This window comes from Manis javanica, chromosome 1, assembly GCF_040802235.1.
Source record: "Manis javanica isolate MJ-LG chromosome 1, MJ_LKY, whole genome shotgun sequence".
In the NCBI taxonomy this organism is placed as follows: Eukaryota; Metazoa; Chordata; class Mammalia; order Pholidota; family Manidae; genus Manis; species Manis javanica.
Window position 1 is genome coordinate 189,227,223 of NC_133156.1, and position 13,916 is coordinate 189,241,138.

A 13,916-nucleotide genomic window follows, 5' to 3' on the forward strand; every position below is an offset into this window, starting at 1 on the left:
AAAACTAGTACTTAGCAGAGAAACAAGTAGACTATAGAAAAAATACCAACAGTTGAGGTTGATGTTTGTCTTCCCCTCTCTTTAGAGGTGATTTGCAGTTCATATTTTGCCTGGTTTGGGAGGTTCCTGCCTCTCCTGTACCCCATGGAAGAGGTCCTCTGCTTTTTTGCAGGAGTGCTCAACATTTTTTAACATTTATTTATTTTTTATTTTGGTATCATTAATTTATAATCACATTAGCAACATTGTGGTTACTAGATTCCCCCCATTATCAAGTCCCCACCACATAATCCATTGATCACTGTCCATCACTGTAGTAAGGTGCTATAGAGTTACTACTTGTCTTCTCTGTGTTATACTGCCTTCCCCATGTGGCCCCCCCATATTATGTGTGCTAATCATAACACCGCTTATTCCCCTTATCCCTTCTTTCCCACCCCACCTCCTCAGTTCTTTTCCCTTTGGTAACTGTTAGTCCATTCTTGGGTTCTGTGGGTCTGCTGCTATTTTGTTCCTTCAGTTTTTGCTTTGTTATACTCCACATGAGTGAAATCATTTGGTACTTGTCTTTCTCTGCCTGGATTATTTCACTGAGCATAATATCTTCTAGTTCCATCCATGTTGTTGCAAAAGATAGGATTTGTTTTCTTCTTATGGCTAAATAATATTCCATGTTGTATATGTACCACTACTTCTTTATCCATTCATTTACTGATGGACACAGGTTGCTACCATTTCTTGGCTATTGTAAATACTACTATGATAAACATAGGGGAGCATATGTCTTTTTGAAACTGGGACCCTGCATTCTTAGGATAAATTCCTAGGAGTGGGATTCCTGGGTCAAATGATATTTCTATTTTTAGTTTTTTGAGGAACCTCCATACTGCTCTCCAAAAGGTTGAACAAGTTTACATTCCCACCAGCAGTGTAGGAGGGTTCCCCTTTGCCCGCATCCTCACCAGCATTTCTTGTTTCTTGTCTTTTGGATGTTGGCCATTCTAAGTGGTATGAGGTGACATCTCATTTTGGTTTTAATTTGCATTTCCCTGATAATTAGTGATGCAGAGCATCTTTTCATGTACCTGTTGGCCATCTGAATTTCTTCTTTGGAGAAGTTTCTATTCAGATCCTCCTCACATTTCTTAATTGGGTTATTTGCTTTTTGAGTGTTGAGGCATATGAGTTCTTTATGTATTTTGTATGTTAACCCTGTATCAGATATGTCATTTACAAATATATTCTCCCATACTGTAGGATGCCTTTTTGTTCTACTGATGGTGTCCTTTGCTATACAGAAGCTTTTTAGTTTGATGTAGTCCCATGTGTTCATTTTTGCTTTTGTTTCCCTTGCCCGAAGAGACGTGTACAGGAAAAAGTTGCTCCTGTTTATATTCAAGAGATTTTTTTCCCCTATGTTTTCTTCTAAGAGTTTTATGGTTTCATGACTTATATTCAGGTTTCAGATCCATTTCAAGTTTACTTTTGTGTATGGAGTTAGACAATAATCCAGTTTCATTCTCTTATATGTAGCTGTCCAGTTTTGCCAACACCAGTTGTTGAAGAGGCTGTCATTTCCCCATTGTATACCCATGGCTCCTTTATTGTATATTAATTGGTCATAGATGTGTGGGTTTATATCTGACTCTCTATTCTGTTCCATTGATCTATGGGTCTGTTCTTGTGCCAGTACCAAATTGTTTTGACTACTGTGGCTTTGTAGTAGAGCTTGAAGTTGGGGAGCATAATCCCCCAGCTTTGTTCTTCTTTCTCAGGATTGCTTTGGCTTTGGCTATTCGTGATCTTTTGTGGTTCCATATGAATTTTAGAACTATTTGTTCTAGTTCATTGAAAAACGCTGTTGGTATTTTAGTAGGGATTGCATTGAATCTGTAGATTGCTTTAGGCAGGATGGCCATTTTGAAAATATTAATTCTTCCTATCCATGAGCAGGGGATAGATTTTCATTTATTTGTGTCCTCAATTTTTTTCATCAGTGTCTTTTGGTTTTCAGAGTACAGGTCTTTCATCCCCTTGGTTAGGTTTATTCCTAGGTGTTTTGTTCTTTTGATGCAACTATAAATGGCATTTTTTCCCTGATTTTTCTTTCTGCTAGTTGTTAAATAGGGATGAAACAGATTTTTGTATATTGATTTATAATGGAACTTTGTTGAATTCAGTTATTAGTTTTATTAGTTTTTTGGTGGAATTTTTAGGTCTTTCTATATATAGTAGCATGTCTTCTGCAAATGGTGACAATTTTACTTCTTTACCAATTTGGATGCCTTTTATCTCTTTTTAATCTCTGATTACCATGGTTAGGACTTCCAGTACTATGTCAAATAAAAGTAGTGAGAGTCGGCATCCTTTTCTTCTTCCTGATCTTACAGGAAAAACTTTCAACTTTTTGCCATTGGGTATGATATTACTGTGGGTATGTTATATTTGGCCTTTATTATGTTGAGGTATGTTCCTTCTACATCCATTTTGTTGAGAGTCTTTATCATGAATGGATGTTGAATTTTGTCAAATACTTTTTCAGCATCTATTGAGGTGATCATATAGTTTTTATCCTTCCTTTTGTTAATGTGGTGTATCACTATGCTTGATTTACAAATAGTGTACTGTATTTACATCCCTGGAATAAATCCTACCTGGTTGTGATGGATGACCCTTTTGATGTATTTTGAATTTGGTTTGCTAATATGTTGTTTAGGATTTTTGCAGCTATGTTCACAAGGAATGTTGGTATATAATATTCTTTTTTATGCTGTCTTTCTTTGGTTTTGGTATTAGAGTGATGCTGGCCTCATAGAATGAGTTTGAAATGTTCCCTCCTCTTTTACATTTTGCAAAATGTAAAAGGTATTAGCTCTCCTTTAAATGTTTGGCAGAATTCAGCTGTGAAGCCATCTGGCTGCAGACTTTTGTTTGTTGGGAATTTTTTCAATACCAGTTCAGTGTTGTTACTGGTAATTGGTCTGTTCAGATTTTCTATTTCCTGAGTCAATCCTGGCAGGTTGTATTTTTCTAACAATTTGTTCATTTCTTCCAATTTGTCCAATTCATGACAGAATTTTTCATAGAATTCTCTAATGATTCATTGTATTTCTGTGGTGTCAGTCCTCACTATTCCTTTTTTGTTTATAATTTTGTTTATTTGTGTCCTCTCTGTTTTTTTCTTGATAAGCCTGGCTAGGGGTCTGTCCATTTTGTTTCTCTTCTCAAATAAGCAGCTCTTGGTTCCATGGATTTTTTCTATTGTTTTATTCTTCTATATTTTATTTTTCTGCTCTGATCTTTATTATGTTCCTCCTTCTAACTTTGGGTTTCATAGTTCTTCTTTTTCTAGTTTCTTTAGTTGTGAGTTTAGACTGTTTGGAATTTTTCTTGTTTCTTGAGTAGGCCTGTATTGTTATGTACTTCCTGCTTAGAGCTACTTTAGCAGCATCCTATGTATTTTGGATTGTTGAATTTTGTTTTCTTTGTATCTGTGTATTTCTTGATTTTTTCTTTGATTTGTTCATCCATCCATTGATTATTTAGAAGCATGTTGTTTAGCTTCCATGTGTTAGTGGGTTTTTTGTTTTCTTTGTGTAACTGATGTCTAGTTTTTATATCATTGTGATCTGAGAAAATGCTTGATATAACTTCAATCTTTTTGAATTTATTGAGGTTCCTTTGGTGTTCTAGTATGTGACCTATTCTGGAGAATGTTACCTATGCACTTGAGAAAAATGTGTACTTGCTACTTTTGGGTGGGGTGTCTGTAGATGTCTAAGCTAATGTGTTATTCAGTGCCTCTGTTTCTCTCTTTATTTTTTGTCTGGTTGATCTGTGTATTGATGTGAGTGGTAGTTAAAGTCTCCTAAAATGAATGTTTTGCAGTCTGTTTCCTCCTTTAATTCTGTTTCGTATATTTATAAGGGTCATATCCTCATTCTGGACTGACCCCTTTATCATTATATAATGTCCTTCTTAGTCTCTCATTATTTTCTTCATTCTGAAATCTTTTTGGTCCATTGTAAGTGCTGTTACTGCTGCTGTTTTCTCCCTATTATTTGCTTGACATACATTTTTCCATCCCTTCACTTTTCAGTCTGTGTGTGTTTTTAGCTCTGAAGTGAGTCTCTTGTAGGCAGCACATAGATGGGTCTTGTTTCTTTATCCATTCTGCCACCCTATGTCTTTTGATTGGTGTATTCAGTCCATTTCCATTTAAGGCAATTGTTGCTAGGTATGTACTATTGACAGTTTATTAATTGTTTTCTAACTGTTTTTGTAGTTCTCCATTCCTTTCTTCCTCTCTTGTACTGTTGTTACCTGATGCTTTTCTTTAAGTTTGGATTGCTTTTTAAGAAAATTTTTGTGTGTACCTATTATAAGGCTTTAGGTTTATGGTTACCATAAAGCTCATAGCTAGTTTCTTAAATATATAGTAGTCTGTATTTAGTTGATGGTTGCTATATTTCAAATATAATCTAAAAATACTTCTTTCTATTCTTCCTCCTCCTCCATACCTTATGTATTAGATGTCATAATCCACATTATTGTGTATCCCTTGACTTATTTTGTATATAGTTGATTTTACTCCTTTTTTTACACTTCATACTTGCTTGGTGAGTAATTGGTCTAATACCTTTACTGTAGGTTTATTTTCACTGATGAAAAATATTTAGGCTTACAAACAGTTCTGTCTACAGAAATCCCTTTAACATATCCTTTAAGGCTGGTGAACTTTTTTAACTGTCATTTATCTGGGAAACTTTTAATCTTTACCTCAATTCTGAATGATAACCTTGTTGGGTAGAGGATTTTTGGCTGCAGTTTCTTCCTTTTCAATACATTAAACATTTCATACCACTCCCTTCTGGCATGTGAAATTTCTGCTGAAAAGTTTCTTGATAGACTTACGAAGTTTTCCTTATAGGTAACTGTTTGCCTCTCTCTTGCTTCTTTTAAGATTCTCTCTTTAGCTTTAATCTTTGCCACTTTAATTACTGTGTCTTGGTTTTGTGTTCCTGGGTTTTTTTTGTTAGGGGTTTTCTGTAGTTCCAAGACCTGGGTGTGCATACCCTTCCTCTGATTGGGGAAGTTTTTATTATTTCTTTAAAGAAGCTTTTTACTCCTTTGTCTTGTCTCCTTCTGGTACTCCTGTTATGCAAATATTTTTTTGTTTGGAGTCCACACAGCAATCTTAGCATCTCTTGATTTTAAAGAACCTTTTTCCTCTGTACCTCAGCTTCATTTTCCTGTTCTCTAATTTCCATCTTACATCTTTACTTACAGCAATCTATTATTCATTCCTTCTATTGTATTTTTCATTACAGTTATTGTATTCTTCATCTCTGAGTGGCTCTTTTAAATCTTGTATCTTTGTTGAATTTCTCACTGATAGCATCAATTATTTTCTCCAGGTTAGTGAGCACCTTTATAACTGTTACTTTGAAATCTTCATCAAGAAGATTTGTAATCTCCATTTCATTTAGCCCTTTTTCTCATGTCTTGTCCAGTTGTTTTGTTTGGAACATGTTCTTTTGTCTCCTCATTCTGTCTGGGTTTCTGTTTTCTTTCCTTTGAATTAGATAGATCAGCTATGCCTCCTGGACTAGAAAATAAAGGCTTTATGAAGAAGCAGCCCTGTGGTTCCCAGAAGCTCAAGACTCTTTCCTCACTAGTGCCTGGTTCTCCTTTGCAGTGTTGCTGTCAGTGGGTTGTAGGCAAGGCTGCCTTTCTGCCTATCTGTGGGCAGTGGCTGATCTCTGTCAGCAGAGAGTGACAGCTCACTTCTGTGCCATTTGTGTGCATTGAGGCACTTCTGGGATTTGTTCTGGGAGGGAACACCCTTCGCCTGCCAGTCAACAAAGGTGGCTGCTGTCAGTCATGGCTGGGTGAGACAATTGTGCTATGAAGTACCACTGAGACTGAACTGCCAGTGTGGGGGATGGTGAGTTTAGAGCTAGCTCCTGCAGGCACCACTCCAGTTGAACTGAAGGAGGGCTGGAAAAGCAGAAAAAGTGTCCTTTTCATCTGCCAGGCTGCAAAATCTGACCACTTCCAGACTAGACTGGCTGGGTGGTGCAGATACACTTGGAGGTGCTCCTTGAGGCTGAGCTTCCAGTAAGGAAACTGGAGCATTTGGAGCTGGCTTCTCCCAGTGCCTGACCAGTTTGACTGAAGGAGGGCTGGGGAAGCATTGTCCACCTGCTCTTTCTCCTCTGGAGAGAGCTCCCTCCATCACCCACCCCTATAGCACACTTCTTGCTACTGGAAAATCTTTGAAACTGCCACCTCTGCGTTGGATCTCAGTGGAACCAATGGAGTGTGGTTGCTTTCCACAAGTGACAGGAGTCTCAGCCTCCCAGAATGCTCCAACTCTCCCTGGTGTCCAGCCCCATTAATTACCAAAGCCCAATGCAATATGGACTCAGGTTCCCAGAGCTGATATCCAGTGCCAGGTGCACATGATTCCTGAGTGATTATCCTTTCACTGCTCCATTTCTCTTTCTCCCATTTGTAGGCTAGGATGGGGGAAGGGCTTGAGTCCTTATCAATTGCTGGTCTGCTATTTTAACCTTTGCAATGTGGTATTCTCTTTTTCACCAAATGCAGATGGTCTGTTCTACAGTCTTTAGGCCATTTTCAGGATTAGTTGTTGTATTTGTTCCCTTGGTTTTGCATATTGGAGGAGGTTTTTGCCTTGCCCTCCTACTCTGCCATCTTTTCCCAAGATCCTCTGAGGCATCTTTTCTGACTACATTTTATGAAACTAGAAATCAACTACAGGAAGAAAATTAGAAAAATTACAAATATGTGGAGATTAAACAACTGCTACTGAACAACCAGTGGGTCAATGAGGAAAGCAAGAAGAAATCATAAAGTACATGGAGATAAATGAAAATGAAACTCTAACAGTCCAAAATCTATGGGTTGGAGCAAAAGCAGTTTTAAGAGGGAAGTTAATAGTGATAAGTATTCTTCAATACAAGCTCAAGAAATGAGAAAAATATTGAATAATCTAACTCTACACCTAAAGGAACTAGAAAAAGAACAAATGAATCCCAATGTTAATACAAGTAAGGAAATATTAAAGATCAAAGCAGAAATAAATGAACCAGGGATTAAAAAAACAATAGAAAAGATCAGTGAAACTAAGAGCTAGTTATATGAAATGATAAAACTGACAAACCTTTAGCTAGACTCACCAAGAAAAGAGAGATGACTCTAATAAATGAAAATCAGAAATGAAAGAGAAGTTAAAACTGACACCACAGAAATACAAAGGGTCATAAGACTACTAAAAACAATTATATGCCACCAATTTGGACAATCTAGGAGAAATTTATGAATTCCTGGAAACACACAATCTTTGAAGACTGAGTCATGAATAAATAGAAAATCTTAATAGACTGATTACTAGCAAGGAGACAGATTTACTAATTAACAACCTTCTAACAAACAAAAGTCCAGGACCATATAATTTCACAGGTGAATTCAACCAAGCATTCAAAGATTTAATACCTATTCTTTTCAAACTCTTCCAAAAAACTGAAGAGGAAGGAATGCTTCCAGATTTTTTTGAGGCCAGAATTACCCTGATAAGAAAGCCAGAAAGGACAGTACAAAAAAAAATTACAGATCAATATCCCTGATGACCATAGATGCAAAAATTCTCAACAAAGTACTAGCAAGCTGAATTCAGCAATACATTAAAAAACTCATACATCATAATTAAGTAGGATTTATTCCAGGGATACAGGGATAGTTCAATATCCACAGATAAATCAATGTGATACCCCACATTAACAAAATGAAGGATAAAAATCATATGATTAGTAGATACAGAAAAAAACATGACAAACATTAACATCCTTTCATGAGAAAAGTCTTGACAAACTGGCTATAGAGGGAACATACCTCAGTATAAGAAAAGCCATATATGACAAACCCAAAGCCAATATACTCAATGGTGATAAGCTGAAAGCTTGTCTACTAAGAACAGGAAAAAGATAAGGATACCCATCCCACCATTTTTATTCAACATAGTATTGTAAATCCTAGCCACAGCAATTAGGCAAGAAGAAGAAATAAAAGGCATCCAGATTGGAAAGGAAGAAGTAAAGTTGTCACTACTTACAGATAACATGATACCACATATAGAAAATCCTAATGAGTCCACCAAAAAACTATTAGAACTAATAAATAAATTCAGTAAAATTGCAGGATACAAATCAATATACTTAAGTATGTTTCATTTCTATGCACCAATAACAAACTCTCAGCAAGAGAAATTAAGAAAACAATCCCATTTATACTTGCATCAAAAATAATAAAATACTTAGGAGTATATTTGAGAGAGATGAAAGACAAGGAGGTGAGAGACCTATGCACTGAAAATTATAAGACATTAATAAAAGAAATTGAAGAAGACACAAACAAGTGGAAGGATATTCTGTGCTCATGTTTGGGAGAGTTAACATTGCTACAATGTCCATACTACTCAAAGCAACATACAGATCAGTGCAATCCCTATCAAAATCTCAATGGTATTTCCCACAGAACTAGAGTAAATAATTCTAAAATGTGTATGGAACCACATAAGACCCCAAATAGCCAAAGCAGTCTTGAGAAAAAAGAACAAAATCTGAGATGTCTTGCTCCTTGATTTCAAACTGTACTAAAAAGCTATAGTAATCAATCAGATATTGGCATAAAAACAGACATGTAGATCAATGGACTAGAATAGACAGCCCAGGAATAAACCTATTTGTATATGGTCAATTAATTTATGACAAAGGAGGAAAGAATATTCTTGGGCAATACAGTGGGCAAAAACAGTCTGTTTAATAAATGGTGTAGGAAAACTGGACAGCTACATGCAGAAGAGTGAAATGAGACCACTATCTTATATCACATACAAAATTAAACTCAAAATTGATTAAAGGTTTGAATTTAAGATCTGAAACTATAAAATTCCTGGAAGAAAACACAGGTGATAAGCAACTTGACATTGGTGTTAATAATGTTTTTTGGATCTAACTCCAAAGTCAAGGGAAACAAAAACAAAAATAATCAAATAGTACCACATCAAACTAAAAAGCACAGTGAACAAAATGAAAAGGCAACCTACAGAATAGGAGAAGTTATTTACAAATCACAAATCTGATAAGGAGTTAATATCCAAAATATGTAAAGAAACACAACTCAACAACAACAATGAAACCCTATTAAAAAATGGACCAAGGATCTGAATAGACATTTTTCCAAAGAAGACATGCAAATGGTACAAACAGACACATGAAAAGGTTTTCAGCATCACTAATTATCAGGGAAATGCAAATCAAAACTACAAGGAAGTATCACCGCACACTTGTTAGAATGGCTTATTATTAAAAAGTCAAGAAATAAGTTTTGGAGAGGATGTTGAGAAGAGGGAACCTGATATATTGTTGGTGGGAAGGTAAATTGGTGCAGTTGCTATGGAGAACAGTGTGGAGATTCCTGGAAAAATTAAAATAGAACTACTTTATGATCCAGGTATTCTACTTCTGAATATTTATCCAAACAACATGAAAACACTTACTCAAAAGGATATGTGCCCCTCTGTGTTCATTGCAGCATTATTTACAGTAGCCAAGATATAGAAACAACTTAAGTGTCCATTGATAGATCAATGCATAAAGTGATATGGTATGCATATGCAATGGAATACTACTCAGCCATAAAAAGGAAATCTTGCCATTTGTGACAATGTGAATAGATCTTTGAGGGTATTATAAGAGTATAAGTCAGACAGAGAAAGACAAATACTATATGATTTCATTTATATGTAGAATCTGAAAAACAAAAAAAAGGAACAAAAAAACAAAACAAAAACAGACTCACAGATTCAGAGAACAAGTCGGTGGATGCCAGAGAGGAAGAGGGTTGGGGGGGCAGATGAAGATGCTCAGTTGTATGCTGATAGATGGTAATGAGGCTTTTGGAAGTGATCACTTTGTAATATATACAAATATCAAATTATAATGTCTGCATATCTGAAACATATAATATTATACACCAATTTTACTTCAATTAGAAAAGGGGGGAAAATAAAAGCAATACATTTTAAGTGAGGTTTATGATTTGGTTCATTGTTTAAGAAAAAAATTGATTTTTTTTAGGTTTTCTAATGAATGTTTTTTGTGCCATCTTTAAAAAGATTTAATCAAATTTGGTCTTTTTTTTTTTTCAGATTGTGAGATAGGTTAATGATGACAAAAGCAGATCTGACTGAATAATTTTCACTATGACTCATTTTGGGAACTTATGTGAAATAAAAGTTATAAATTAATATTTGATCTCTTGAGTCTGTGAGTAATATATTTTTATAATAAAGTGAAATCCAAGTTTAGTGTGTGCAAACTGAAACTTAGAAAGTTTTAAGATAAATTTCCAAAGCTGATTTTATTATGAAGATTCTACAAACTTGTATTTCTTTGAGTTATATAATATGTAAGTAGCATATTTTCCAGTACTTTGTTAGCATTTCCTATGACTATTTATAGTGTAAAATTATCTTAACCACTTTTGTGTGCTATATAAATTATCTTTTTATATGTAGCTATTTATATTGTTCCCCATATTTTTCCCTTTAAGATCAAATTGATTGATTCACAAACCCCAAATCTCTTCTACTTCCTTTAATAAAATAATTAATTGTTCCACAGTATATCCCAACAATCATACTCCTTCTGCCCCCACACAAAGATGGTTCAGATTTTTATTTTATGTTAACTAGTTAAGCTGCTAAAAAAGATTTTACTTATCATCAGGGAAATATAACTATCTTTACTCTGTAACTTCATACCAAGTGTGTGTGTATGTGTTTTTCCAAAATCTTTTTATACCCTAGATTTTGCACTTTTATTTTGAACTTCGGGTCTTTGGAAAGGGCCTTTAATTTTAGTTGATTTCCAGTAATTGTTCTATTTTCTATAATATAATGATTTTAAAACAATTTAACCTTACTGTCAAATCAAACATTTGGAAACAATAAAACAAAGTTCTATCTTTTAAGGACTGCTGTGACCAAATCCTAACATGACTTTTGTCAAGGTAGTTCACTATACTCTACCCTCTGTACTATTGACCCTAGAGTTGTTGCTAAAGTGCAAATCTGATCTTGTAACTCTGCTGCTTACAAACTTCTGTGCCCACCAGCCACTACAGGTAAAATCAAAACTCCTTAGAACAGAAAAAGAACCTTTCCCCATCTGGTCCCACCTAACTTTTTACTCACATTTGTACCCCTCTTTAAATGAACACAGGAACGTAGCACGCAGAGGTACTTATCAGTCTCAATAAATTATCTCTTAAGTCAGTGCTTTTACATTTGAAAAGCTGAAGTCTAACAAAAACAGACAAATTTCCATTTAGAATGTCCTACTCTTCCTTCTCCATCTCCCCAACCTAACTCTTAGTATCTTGGAAAAGCTAACTCAGTTTACTTCTTCAATGATAAGACAAGTTCAGACTGCTTGGTAGTCACTTCCTCTTCTAGGGAATAGACAGTCTAGTGGAGAAGAGAAATAAGGAAACAATCAAACACATAGTCAAAAAGACTATCAACTACTTAAGGTTAAGGACCTTTCATTTATTCATCTGTGTCCTCTGCACCTACCAGTCACACGATACATAAATCTTGAATTTAACTGAATCATATGGACCAAATCTAATAATTTCATTTGCACTTTTAAGAATATTAACTATGTAGATTAGTTCTGAAGTTGTAGGTTCATAATTTGACTTTGAAAAATAAAACCACAAAATAATTGTTCAGGTTAAATTTCAGTTAAATTTATACAGGTTTTTTCCTAGTTGTTTATTTAAGTGAGGTCTGTAATAATTCACATGTAAATGTCTCAGGGTAGTTTGGAAGTGTGTAAAGCATAGAAATAATATTGGAATGGATAGTTTAGATACAAATATTAAAGTATAGAAATGTGCCAAAAAGAAACTCTTGCCTGAAAAAAAATACGTTTTTGGCAGAAAGCAAAACCCTGACATTTTTAATGGGCATTGCAAAATGCTTTCCTCCACTCAGAGCTGCCCTCCCACTCCCACCCCCCACCCCCCACCCCCACCCCCACAGGAGGTGAAGTCAAAGTTCAAAGTGAACTTTGGTTAGAAACTTTGGAGCCATGTGTTTGAAGGGTGACAAAAGTTTGTCAAGACTTTCTGCCAATGCACATCACAAGCTTAACATGTGCTTACTGCCTGCTCTCAAAATCTGGTCTTCATGAGTTAGCCAGCTCTTTAGCTGGTTAGATTTCAAACTGGGTCACATCTCCATTTCCGAAAGGAAGCTCCAGAAATTTTCTGTTGTCTCCTCTGTCTCTCATATAACTTATTAGCTCTGTTTTACAAAATTCCTCAATTTTAACCTTAAAGTCATAATATTAAAATTTATAATTATGAAAATGCAGATATTAAAATGTTCTTACTAAGCTGATCACCTTTCTGATAAACCTGTCCTTCCTATATACTCTTGTTAGGATGCAACTGCCGTTGCAAACATCCACTTGAAGTCATAACAAAAACAGGTGACATTTATTGAGTATCCTTAGTGTCCCAGGCACTATGCATTTTTATCTCCTTTAATTCTAACAGAACTGCCAGGGAAGAAAATCTCTTGGACACATGTTCCTGACCCCCATTTTTGTTTCTTTCCCCCCAGTTCCTCGCTGGAGCAGCTTAACAACTAAAAACAGCCACAAGAGGTCCTTGGAGGTTACCTATGTTTCCAGGGCTATCCATAGGAGAGTGTAGGTACTGGACATATGAAGTCTGTAACTTGGGAAGGCCAACTCCCATCTGGAAAAGGGGTGGGCACAGAGTCACTCTCATTCCAAGTGCCTGAGAAAAGAGTGTTTCTCTCCTTTGTACTTGGAGAGCCTAAGGCAAAGAAGCTTTCTCCTCCCCCTTTCAGTGATGGGGTCCCAGTTTGCCAGTTTGTCTGCTTTGGTTAGAATAATGGTTCTCGAAATGTTGTCATTGGACTAGTAGCAATGGCATCACCTGGGAACCTGTTAGAAATGCAACTTTGCAGGCCTTACTACAGGCCTATAAATCAGAAACTCTGGGAGTGGGGTCTGGGAAGCTGTGTTTTAACTGAAGTATATTTGATATACAATATTATGTTGGTTTCAAGTATACAAGATAGTGATTTAACAATTATGTATAATACAAAACGCTCACCACAGTAAGTGTAGTTGTCATCTGTCAACATACAAAGATACTAAAATATTATTGATTGTAGTTCTATGCTGTATTTTCATTCCCAAGACTGATTTATTTTGTACTTCTTTAGTCTCTTTACCTATTTCACCCATATGTCTACTATTCTCCCCTATGGTGACAATAAGTCTGTGTTTATGAGTCTATTTCTGTTTTGTTTTATAGATTCTATATATAAGTGAGATCATATGGTATTTGTCCTTTTCTGTCAGACTTACTTCACTTAGCATACTACCCTTTAGGTACATCTGTGTTGTCACAAATGGCAAGATTTCATTCTGTTACATGGCTGAATAATTCTATTGTATATATGTACCACATTTCTTTTTTCTGTTTCTTTTTCTTAAGGTATCATTGATATACAACCTTCTGATGGTTTCAAATGCACAACACAATAGTTCAACATTCACCCATTCTATCAAGCCCTCACCCGCCTCCAGTCTGGTCACTGAAGGATGTAGTAAGATGTTGCAGAGTCATTAATTGTATTTTCCGTGCTGTACTACCATTCTTGCAAACAACCTATATTGTGATTGTGAATTATTGTGCACCTTAATTCCCTTCTTCCTCCCCACCCATACTCCCTAACCCCTACCCTTTGGTAACCATTAGTCCCTTCTCAGAGTCTGTTCCTTCTG